At 38.2% G+C, this 9,943-nt stretch overlaps 2 non-coding genes across 2 annotated transcripts; both read right to left on the reverse strand.

Moving 5' to 3' along the window:
• Positions 1-1,085: 1,085 nt before the first annotated feature.
• Positions 1,086-1,192, reverse strand: LOC111915350 (small nucleolar RNA R71). The gene has a single exon (XR_002858127.1). It is a non-coding gene; the product is annotated as a small nucleolar RNA R71 (small nucleolar RNA).
• Positions 1,193-5,418: 4,226 nt separating this feature from the next.
• Positions 5,419-5,523, reverse strand: LOC111915351 (small nucleolar RNA R71). The gene has a single exon (XR_002858128.1). It is a non-coding gene; the product is annotated as a small nucleolar RNA R71 (small nucleolar RNA).
• Positions 5,524-9,943: the final 4,420 nt, after the last annotated feature.

Genomic DNA, 9,943 nt, shown 5'->3' on the forward strand with positions numbered 1-9,943 from the left:
CAACTAAAATTAATCCATGTCTTAAAACTAACCATAGGAAAAAAGGTGATTCAAAGATAAATGCAAGTGTCTTAATTATCTTGATTTACATTCATATTAGATATTTGCTTGCTTAAGTTTTTAGTTATTTGAGTAATTAAGTTAATATGAACTTGTAAAATCAGATAAAACCCCAATTTTAGTTGTTTTTCTTAGATTAATTTTAGTAGTAATTTTTAAGCTAAATAATGTTCCTTGTGATTAACACCCAACTTATTTTGGGCAACATTGTCGGGGATCGACTTATTTCAGTTTTTAATTTAAGTGTAGGTAATACATCCTTTTTGTCGGGTAAAAACCACAAAAAGTTATTTTTCTACATTAATTTAGTTTTCTGTTTTCTCAGTATTCACGACTTGACAACCTATATTGTCACGACGAGAAAACTGAGTTTTTTAGTTTTTAGTTCGTTTTTACGGTTTTCTTTGGTTTTGTTTTAGTAGTATAAGACCATATGATAAAAATTTTCCTATGGTGCCACCACTTGAAGATCCCAAATCTGCTTTCCACGAGAAGAAAGATAAAAAGGTTGATGAGTCAAGTAGCACCTTTCAGGCAGACAAATTTGAAAAAATTGAGAAGACATCCAACAAGAAAGGAATCAGGTACGAACCAGGAATAAAGAGTGATTCAAAATAAGAAGTTAAAAGTGCACCTGAAAACACGATGGCAAACATCACAAAAATGAGGATGGAGAAGTACAAAAGGAAGATGTGTTGATAATGGGTTGGGTCTCATTCCACCAGAAATTCCCGCCGTGATGAACTTTGAGCTCATAGGACATATCCTTTCAATTCTCAAGGAAATTCTATTTTTCAGGAAGGACCATGAAGACTCCTTTAGACACATTGATGAGGTGTTAGACATTGTAAACTACTTTCATGTTCCAATGTTTCACGAAATGCAGTTCTACTAAGGATGCTTCCGGTGACATTACAGGCGTTGTTAAGGTTTGGTTAAATTCACTTGTACCTAGAATGATCACAACCTAGACCAACCTTCACCATGCATTCATTTAGAAACTTAGCCCTCCCTCAAAGATAACTAAACTCAAGAAGAAAATAGCAAAATTCCTACAAAATGATGATGAATCTGTATATCAAGCTTGGGAGAGATATAAGGGAATGATGAGGAATTTCCCCCAAAACGACATTAATGTAACATTCGAATCATAGAGGTACTTAATTTCTTGAATTTCTAACCTTTTGGAAGAGGTTAACGATGTGAGATATTAAGCCTCACGATGTAAGAATGACCTGGTGATTTAAAAACCTAATGTTTGAGTATTTAATGGAAAGATAGGGCTAGGGTTGCCCATCCTTATCCCCCTATTCACTTTCTAGCCTCCTAAAAACCCTAATCTCAATCTACTTGGGGTCCTTAGCCATTTTTGGTGCCTTGAAGAACTTATTGGTAGTTTTTGGCTCATTGAAGTAGTAGTTTCGCTAGACTACTGAGATTGTGGTAGAGATCACTAATATGTTCCGAGAGAGGGCCCTACTGGTTCGACCGTATGTTGCAGATGAGGAGATGAAGAAGGTCTGTTATCATGAGATGTTGAGGAGCGATATTAGACAGTTTGTAAGCAAATCTAGTTGCAGGATACTGGAGGATATGGTAGAGCGAGCCAGAGAGAGATATTGACCTGGAGATGGAGAAGAATAGGAAGCCGGATCAGGCTCAGAGTTACGAGGGTTTAGGCAAGAGGCCCAAGGTATTTGATTCGAGATCGAGGGGCCAACAGGGTCGGGGCTGCTGTGGAATGTACGGCAAGCCGTACGAGAGATCTTGTAGGGTGGGTGGTTCTTGCTACTTCAAGTGTAGCAGGACAGGTTACATCAGCAGGGATTGCATTACCACCACCAACACTCCAATATCTGATTTGATTTTCTTCCATTGCAATCATAGGAGCCATAAGAATGCCAACTGCTCAAGCCTAGCAGTAGCAGGACCAGTGGCGGCACCCTCTCCGGCGACCCTGAACATTATAGATGGCTGTCATGGCATGGCGGAGGTGTCTATTCTGAAGAGCAAAGCATTTCAGCTGACAGCCAAGGAGGCTCAATCAGCACTAGATGCGGTGAAAGGTGTCTTCTCCTTATCCCTTAATTTTTTTGATCTTCTTTCTTATATCTATGTTTTTCTTATAGGTTCGTTCCTTGTGAACGGTATCTCTGCTCTGGTTTTATTTGATTTAGGGTCTACACGATCATTTGTGTCTCTTGCACGCAATAAGAGGTTTATTGATGCTCCAGGGAGCTGGATTATCCATTGGAGGTCGAGATTGTTGATGATCCACTTGTGCCAGTATTGAGGATTCATCGGGGATGTATATTGGAGTTTTTCAATGAGCGGTACCCAAATGATTTCGTTCGTATTCCTCTGCGTGAGCAAGGTCATTGTAGGGATGAATTGGTTGAGCCCCATTGGGGAAATGATGTATTGTGAGCATCAATTGGTATGTATTCGGTCCCCAAGTGGGGGAGAGCTAGTGATTCAGGGAGAGGGTGTTCGGCGTAGGCCGTCCCTCTATTCAACAACTAGGGCCAAGTGCTATCTTTAGCAGGGTTGTTCTAGATTCATTGCTTACGTGATGCATACCTGGGAAAAGGATAGGGAGGAAGTGGACAATGTACCGGTAGACCAAGAATACCCGGATGATTTTCCTGGAGTGCCTCAGGAGAAACAGGTGGAGTTTCGGATTGACTTGGCTCCAGCCGCGGCTCCGATAGCTAAAGCACCTTATCGGTTAGCACCTCCAAAGATGAAGGAGTTGTCTACACAAATGCAGGATCTGTTAGACAAGGGATTTATTCAGCTAAGTAGTTCTCCATGGGGAGTGTCAATCTTGTTCATGAAGGAGAATGATGGATCGCATTGGATGTGTATAAATTACCGGGAGCTAAATAAGATAATGGTCAAGAACTATTATCCACTCTTGAGGATTGACGATTTATTTGACCAGTTTCAGGGTGCATCCTGGTTTTCCAAGATTGATCTGTGTTTGGATTATCATCAGATGAGGATATGCAAAAGATGGCCTTCCAGACTCGTTATGGTCATTACGATTTCATGGTGATGCCCTCCAGGATCACTAATGCTCCAACTGCATTTGTGGGTATCATGAATCGCGTATGCAGGCCTATGTTGGATCGGTCGGTGATTGTGTTTATTGATGACATTCTGGTTTATTCCAAGACATAGGAGCAGCGTGAGGAGCATCTGAGGAGGGAGAGGTTGTGTGTGAAGTTCTCTAAGTGTGATTTCTGGTTGCGTGAAGTGCGGTTTCTGGGCACCTTGTCAACCACAACGGTCTCGTGGTCGACTCATATAAGATCGAGGAGGTGATGAGGTGGGAAGTTCTGAGTTCTCCATCTGAGATTTGGAGTTTTCTTGTGGTGGCAGATTACTATCCGAGGAGGGAGAGGTTGTGTGTGAAGTTCTCTAAGTGTGATTTCTGGTTGCATGAAGTGTGGTTTCTAGGGCACCTTGTCAACCACAACGGCCTCGTGGTCGACTCAGATAAGATCAAGGAGGTGATGATGTGGGAAGTTCCGAGTTCTCCATCTGAGATTTGGAGTTTTCTTATGGTGGCATATTACTATCCGAGATTCATTCAGGATTTATCCAAGATATCAGTTCCTTTCACTAAGCTGATGAAGAAGATTTCCAATTTTTGTTGGGGGCCTGACTAGCAGTCAACTTTAGATATTCTGAGGTAGAGATTGTGTGAGGCGTTGATTCTAACCCTACCGGAGGGTGTTGAGGACTATGTGGTATATTGTGATGTGTCAATCATGGGTTGGATTATGGTACTGATGTAGCGGGTCATATGTTCAGTTACGCTTCGAGGCAGTTGAAGCCTCATGAGGTGAATTATCCTACACATGATTTGGATTTGGGGGTGGTAGTGTTCGCCCTCAAGATTTGGCAACATTACATCTATGGGGTTCATTATACTATTTACAGTGACCACAAGAGTCTGAGGTATTTGATGGATCGGCCGAATCTGAACATGAGGCAGCATAAATCGTTGGACATGGTGAAGGATTATGATTGTGAGATCCTATATTACATAGGGAAGGCTAACGTGGTGGTTGATGCTCTCAGCCATAAGGCGGTTCTACCCCAATCAGGGATCTATGCTTCATGATGATAGTGATTACTCCACTATTAGACCAGATTCGAGAGGCTCGGTTTGAGGCTATGAAGGAAGAGAACCAGAAGAGTAAGTGTATAGTGGGTCAGGTGGCTTCCTTTGGTTAGTATATCCAGGTATTATTGACTCTTCATCGGGTGGTGTGGGGTCCCTATTGGGGTGGAGTGCATTAGGTTTTGATGGAGGAGGCGCACAAGTCGAGATTCTCTATTGATCTCGGAGCGATAAAGAGGTATAGAGATCTCTGAACTGATTATCAGTGGCCATGTATGAAGCAAGATGTGGCCTGGTATGTGGAGAGGTGCTTAACTTGCAGAAAGGTGAAGGCCGAGCATCAACTACCCTATGGCAAGGTGGAGTCGTTGGAAGTCCCTTTATGAAAATGGGAGGAGATTACGATGGATTTTATTACTAAATTGTCTAGGGGGTCGACTTATTTCAGTTTTTAATTTAAGTTTAGGTTAATCAATCATTTTTATGGGGTAAAAACCACAAAAAGTTATTTTTCTGCATTAACTTAGTTTTCTGTTTTCTCGGTATTCACTACATGACAACCTATCTGTCACAACAGGAAAACTGATTTTTTTTAGTTTTTAGTTCGTTTTTATGGTTTTCTTTGGTTTTGTTTCATTAATATAAGACCAAATGATAAAATTTTCCTATCGTTCCACCACTTGAAGATTCCAAATCAGCGTTCCACAAGAAGAAAGATAAAAAGGTCGATGAGTCAAGTAGCACCTTTCAATCAGACAAATTCAAAAGCTTTGAGAAGACCCCCAACAAGAAAGGAATCGGGTACGAAACTGAAACAGAGAGTGATTCAAAATAAGAAGTTAAAAGTGAACCCGAAAACACAATGGAATACATCACAACAATGACGATGGGGGAATACAAAATGCAGATGTGTAATGATAATTGGTAGGGTCTCGTTCCACCAGAAATTCTCGTCGTGACGAACTTAGAGTCAAGGGACATATCCTTTCAATGCTCAATGATATTCCAAATGGTTCACGAGACATATTGACGAGGTGTTGGACATTTCAAACCACTTTAATGTTCCAAATGGTTCACGAGATGCGGTTCTACTAAGGATTCTTCTAGTGACATTTAAAGGAGTTGTTAAGGTTTGGGTAAAGTCACTTGCACCTAAAACGATCACAACCTGGACCAACCTTCGTGATGCATACATTTAACAATTCAGCCCTCCCTCAAAGATAACAAAACTCAAGAAGAAAAGTAGACTTCCATCAAAATGATGGTGAATCTTTATATGAAGCTTTGGAGAGATATACGGGAATGCTAAAGAATTTCCCTCAACACGACCTTAATGTAAAATCTGGATCATGGAGGTACTTCATTTCTTGAATTCTAACCTTTTGGAATAGGGTCACGACGTGAGATATGGTGATCACATCGTGAGTGACCATTGACTTGTTGACCTACGTGTATGAATCTCACGATGTGAGGTACGAAGCGATGTGAGAGCTGTCAGATATTCTAAAACCCTCATTTTTGAGTATTTAATGGAATGAGAGGGCTAGGTCAGCCCCCCTCACTCTTTGCCCTCCTGAAAACACTAATCTCGGCCTACTTGAGGTTCTTAGCTGTTTTTGGTGACCTTTAAGAACTTATTGGTAATTTTTGGCTCGTTAAAGTGGAAGAAGACATTCGTGGAGCATTCTTTTGGAAATCCAACTTCTATCCCACCTTCTTGTAGAGCTTTTGGACCCTTGTAAGTGATAAAGCTCTGGCCTTTTTACCTCCTGCATGCTACATCTATGTTCTAAGTGTCACACCCCCAAACCGGAACGGCGGAAACGTTTGGGGGCGGATGACTTCATGTGGTAACGTAACAAATGAATACATAGTAAAGAAAGCAATACCACCATCATATATATAATTGAAAGTTTACATTGTTAAAAGGTACATGTTAAAAACCAATTACAATATGATGCCAAAATATGAATTTAAACTGGCGCCGCAGCGTCCCTTCTTCAAAAGCTGTTTGTTACCTGTAATTACTGAATCCCTGGGACATACAAGTAGTTTTGAAAGAGTAGATCAGCATTTAAGCTGGTGAGTTTCATAAGTATTAAATGACAATGTTTGTATGAAATGAAATGTTTTGTTCTTGTTTGTTTGCTTCTAGAAAATCCTATATTTTCTACTAGTATAAATGTAGCCTTCTCTCAAGACCAATGTTTGTTTCTAAAAATGTATGTAAGTATAAAATTTCCAATGCGTCTGAAAAACCCCGTAAATCAACGTGTTTTCAATACTCCATGTGAGTTTTATAACCATGCTATTGACTAGAAATGCCTATACACAACGTTCTTCAGGCGTTGGAATGTTCTGACGTTTGTCACCCCAAATGGTAGACTGTAGCTAACAGTCAGGGCGCGGGTTGTCAAGCTCATATAGATCTATACACAAACAACATGCTCCCCCTCCAAGGGATTCTGGTATATAATATAGGACTTGAAATGCGTAATAGAACGTACGTGAAGTTGATGTCTCACAAAACTTAGTATAAAACAGATTTACGTGAAAAAAATGTTCGTTTGTTCTTGTATATGAAAGTAAACTTCTTGAAATAGTGTTTCTAGTATGTAAAAGTTTGTAATGCTCTCGTAAAACTATACCTATTATAGTTTTCTAAAAATGTGTCTCGTTTGCATAGTAATCCCTAGTAAAATGTTCACTTGTTATGAAAAGTGTAATTTTTGATGTAGAAGACAAGTTTGTAAACAAAACATATATATGTATATTTTCGATGTAGAAGACAAGTTTGTAAACAAAACATATATATGTATATTTTCGATGTAGAAGACAAGTTTGTAAACAAAACATATATATGTATATGGTTATATATATGTATAAATTTTAAAAGATGATTTGGTATGTTTCGTAATTGTTGTTCATATTCTTACGTTTTTATTAAAAACTTTGCATGAAATAATCCTTAAGTTTGATACTAAAGACCTTTTTGTACTTATCACTTTTGTAAAAATGGTAATTAAACATATTTAAATGATTGTGTTTTAACTTCCTTAATGTATAAACATTGCTCAAAAATGTTAGAAGGTGTTAATAAATCTATAAACCACTTTTGACAGTTTTACCCTTTATTGTCCCTGTTTTTAGAAAACTCATAGAAAAATCCTCGTAAGTCAAAAACAGAATCCGTCACCTCTGAGAGTTTATAAAATGAGTCTACTTTGTTCCAAATTTTTATTATGATTTTTAGTGGTCTCAAACTAGTGTGAAAATGAACATCTTCACATACTGGTCCGAAATCACTTCTGAAATGACAGGCAGTTTTATAAAAATCGCCATAAATTGTAGCAAAATCGTATGAACGCGTGCGAGTAGTCATTAGAAAGGTATAAACTTGAAATATTTTCATATTGTACAGTTTTGAAAGATATTAAGTTTAAGATTGTCAAAACAGTCCGTGAACAGGACTCAACTTTTCTATAGAAAGTTGTCATTTAAATTTAAGTTATGTTTAGTGTTCTAACTTGTATTCCCCCCCCCCCCCCCCCCCTTAAAACTTGAATAAAACATAAAAATGTAGGGGTATGAACTCACCTTATGTGAATACTTGAAGAATGGAAAGTTGAAGATGAACTTTTGGTTGTTGGTTTGATGCTCCAAAACAACCACTCTTTTGGCTATGTTGCTGTCACGAAATTTCACAGCAAAAGAGCAAGAAAAAGGGTAGTTTACTCAATGTTTTGAATCAATAATTTTGAGTATCATAACAAGTAACTTCCAGGGGTATTTGGTGGTAAAAGGAAGGTGTAGATGGGTGAAATGGTGGCTGAAACACAAAAGGGACAACAGCCCTTTAGTTCATGGTTTTGATGGCTTTGGAAGGAAGTTCTTGTGCTTGAAAATGAGATGAAGGTTGAGAGTAATTCCCTGGAGTATTGGCTGGTCAAATGAGGGTAAAATGAAGAAGAAATTTCGTGGATATGAAGGAGAAAAGAGTGGAAGAGGATAAGGGGACAAAACCTAGACTAGCTTGTGATGGGATGTGAGTTTAAGTGATGTGATCTTGTCTAGCCACTTGCTTGGGTGGTTGCTTAGAGATAGGGTTAGTTAACTAACTAACTACTAGTTATTTAGTTGGTTAGGAGTTTTAGTTAAGGAGAGGGAAGGTCTTAATCTCGAAAATTAGAAGAGAGATTAATAAGCATTCTTAGTAAAATGTCTTAAGTGATTAAGCACTTATTAGTTAAGTTGGCACTTATCTCCACCAATTCTCTTATCTTAATTGATTTGGACATCATAAAACTTACATGAAATCACTTTAATTCATGACCCATAACTAGTCATTCACTAGATAATAATACATATATACAAATACATACATGTATACTTAGTATAAAATAACAATGTAGTTTTTGTGTATTTGAACTTTAATGTTTATGTTTTATTCTTTTTATTCCAAAACACTTAAATACATTCTAATTATACCTTATAATAATTCATTTTATATTTTAATTTATTTAAATATAAAATTTATTGACCAATGTATAATTTTGTGACATTTAACCGGTTAACCATATCGTTAAACACGTTTTGTCACTTTGGTTCGTATATTTGTCAAATTTAGATCCTCCACAAGTATTAAGCACACGTTTTACATAGAACACAACTTAATTATCAACTAGATACATGTTTATACAAAAATTAAGTTTGTTGCGTTAAAATTATGTTATATGCTAATTTCACAAACCGGTGATGGTTCGTAGCCATACATCATAACGAAATTTATCAATAGTTACTTGTTTTATATTTCACAATAACTTATTTAAATAAAAGAGGTTAAATTCCTTCAACCATTCTTGATGAAATACTCATATTGCTTGGTAATCAAAACATAGCATCGTACGATCGTTCCTATTTTTACCAATTGTTACATTCTCCCCCTGTTAAAAGAATTTCGCCCCGAAATTCAACTTGTAGACGGGATATCACTACATAATTGGGGGTGTTTTTTTTTTTTTGATCCTCGCATTCCTTAGTGAATTTCGGTCCTCGCTTGGCGTTCCAACGGGCCTTCACTATGGGCATGCGACTTTGTTTCGTCCTTTTGACCTCCTGATCCATGATTTCCACCGGTTCTTCGATGAAGTTTAGACTCCCGTTGATTTCAATTTCATCCAGTGGAATAACAAGAGTCTCATCAGACAAGCTCTTCTTCCGATCCTGGGATGCCTTCAATCATTCACGGGTTTGAATAATCTTCTTTGTAGTTTCTCGTATGATCTGGGGGCTGGTGAGAGTGTTGTTAGGAACTTGCCTGTTAGCTATTTGTGTGTCACCTACCTCATCCCATCAAAGAGGTGATCTACACTTGCTTCTGCAGAGAGCTTCGAATGACGCGACCTTGATGTTAATGTAATAGTTGATGTTGTATAAGGATTCGATGAATGGTTCTTCCTCTTTGTCTTTCAGTTTTAGGGTGATAAAAAGGACTTCTTTAACGACTATTAAAAACACGAGGCGAATCGCCTGTCCCTTATCCAAAATGATAGATAGTGGTATACTATGCAGTCTCGCAATTTTCTTGTGATATGCTCCTGTCAGCTTTTTTATTTTTCTTTGTATCCTTGGTCGGTAGAAAGTGTGTGGGTTTGGTTGATTTGTCTACGATCGCTCAAGTGGTAGCATGTCCATCCACTGTCCTGGGTAACTTGTCATGGAGTTCATGGTATGACTCATAACTGATTCATC

The sequence above is a fragment of the Lactuca sativa genome, chromosome 9, assembly GCF_002870075.4.
Source record: "Lactuca sativa cultivar Salinas chromosome 9, Lsat_Salinas_v11, whole genome shotgun sequence".
In the NCBI taxonomy this organism is placed as follows: Eukaryota; Viridiplantae; Streptophyta; class Magnoliopsida; order Asterales; family Asteraceae; genus Lactuca; species Lactuca sativa.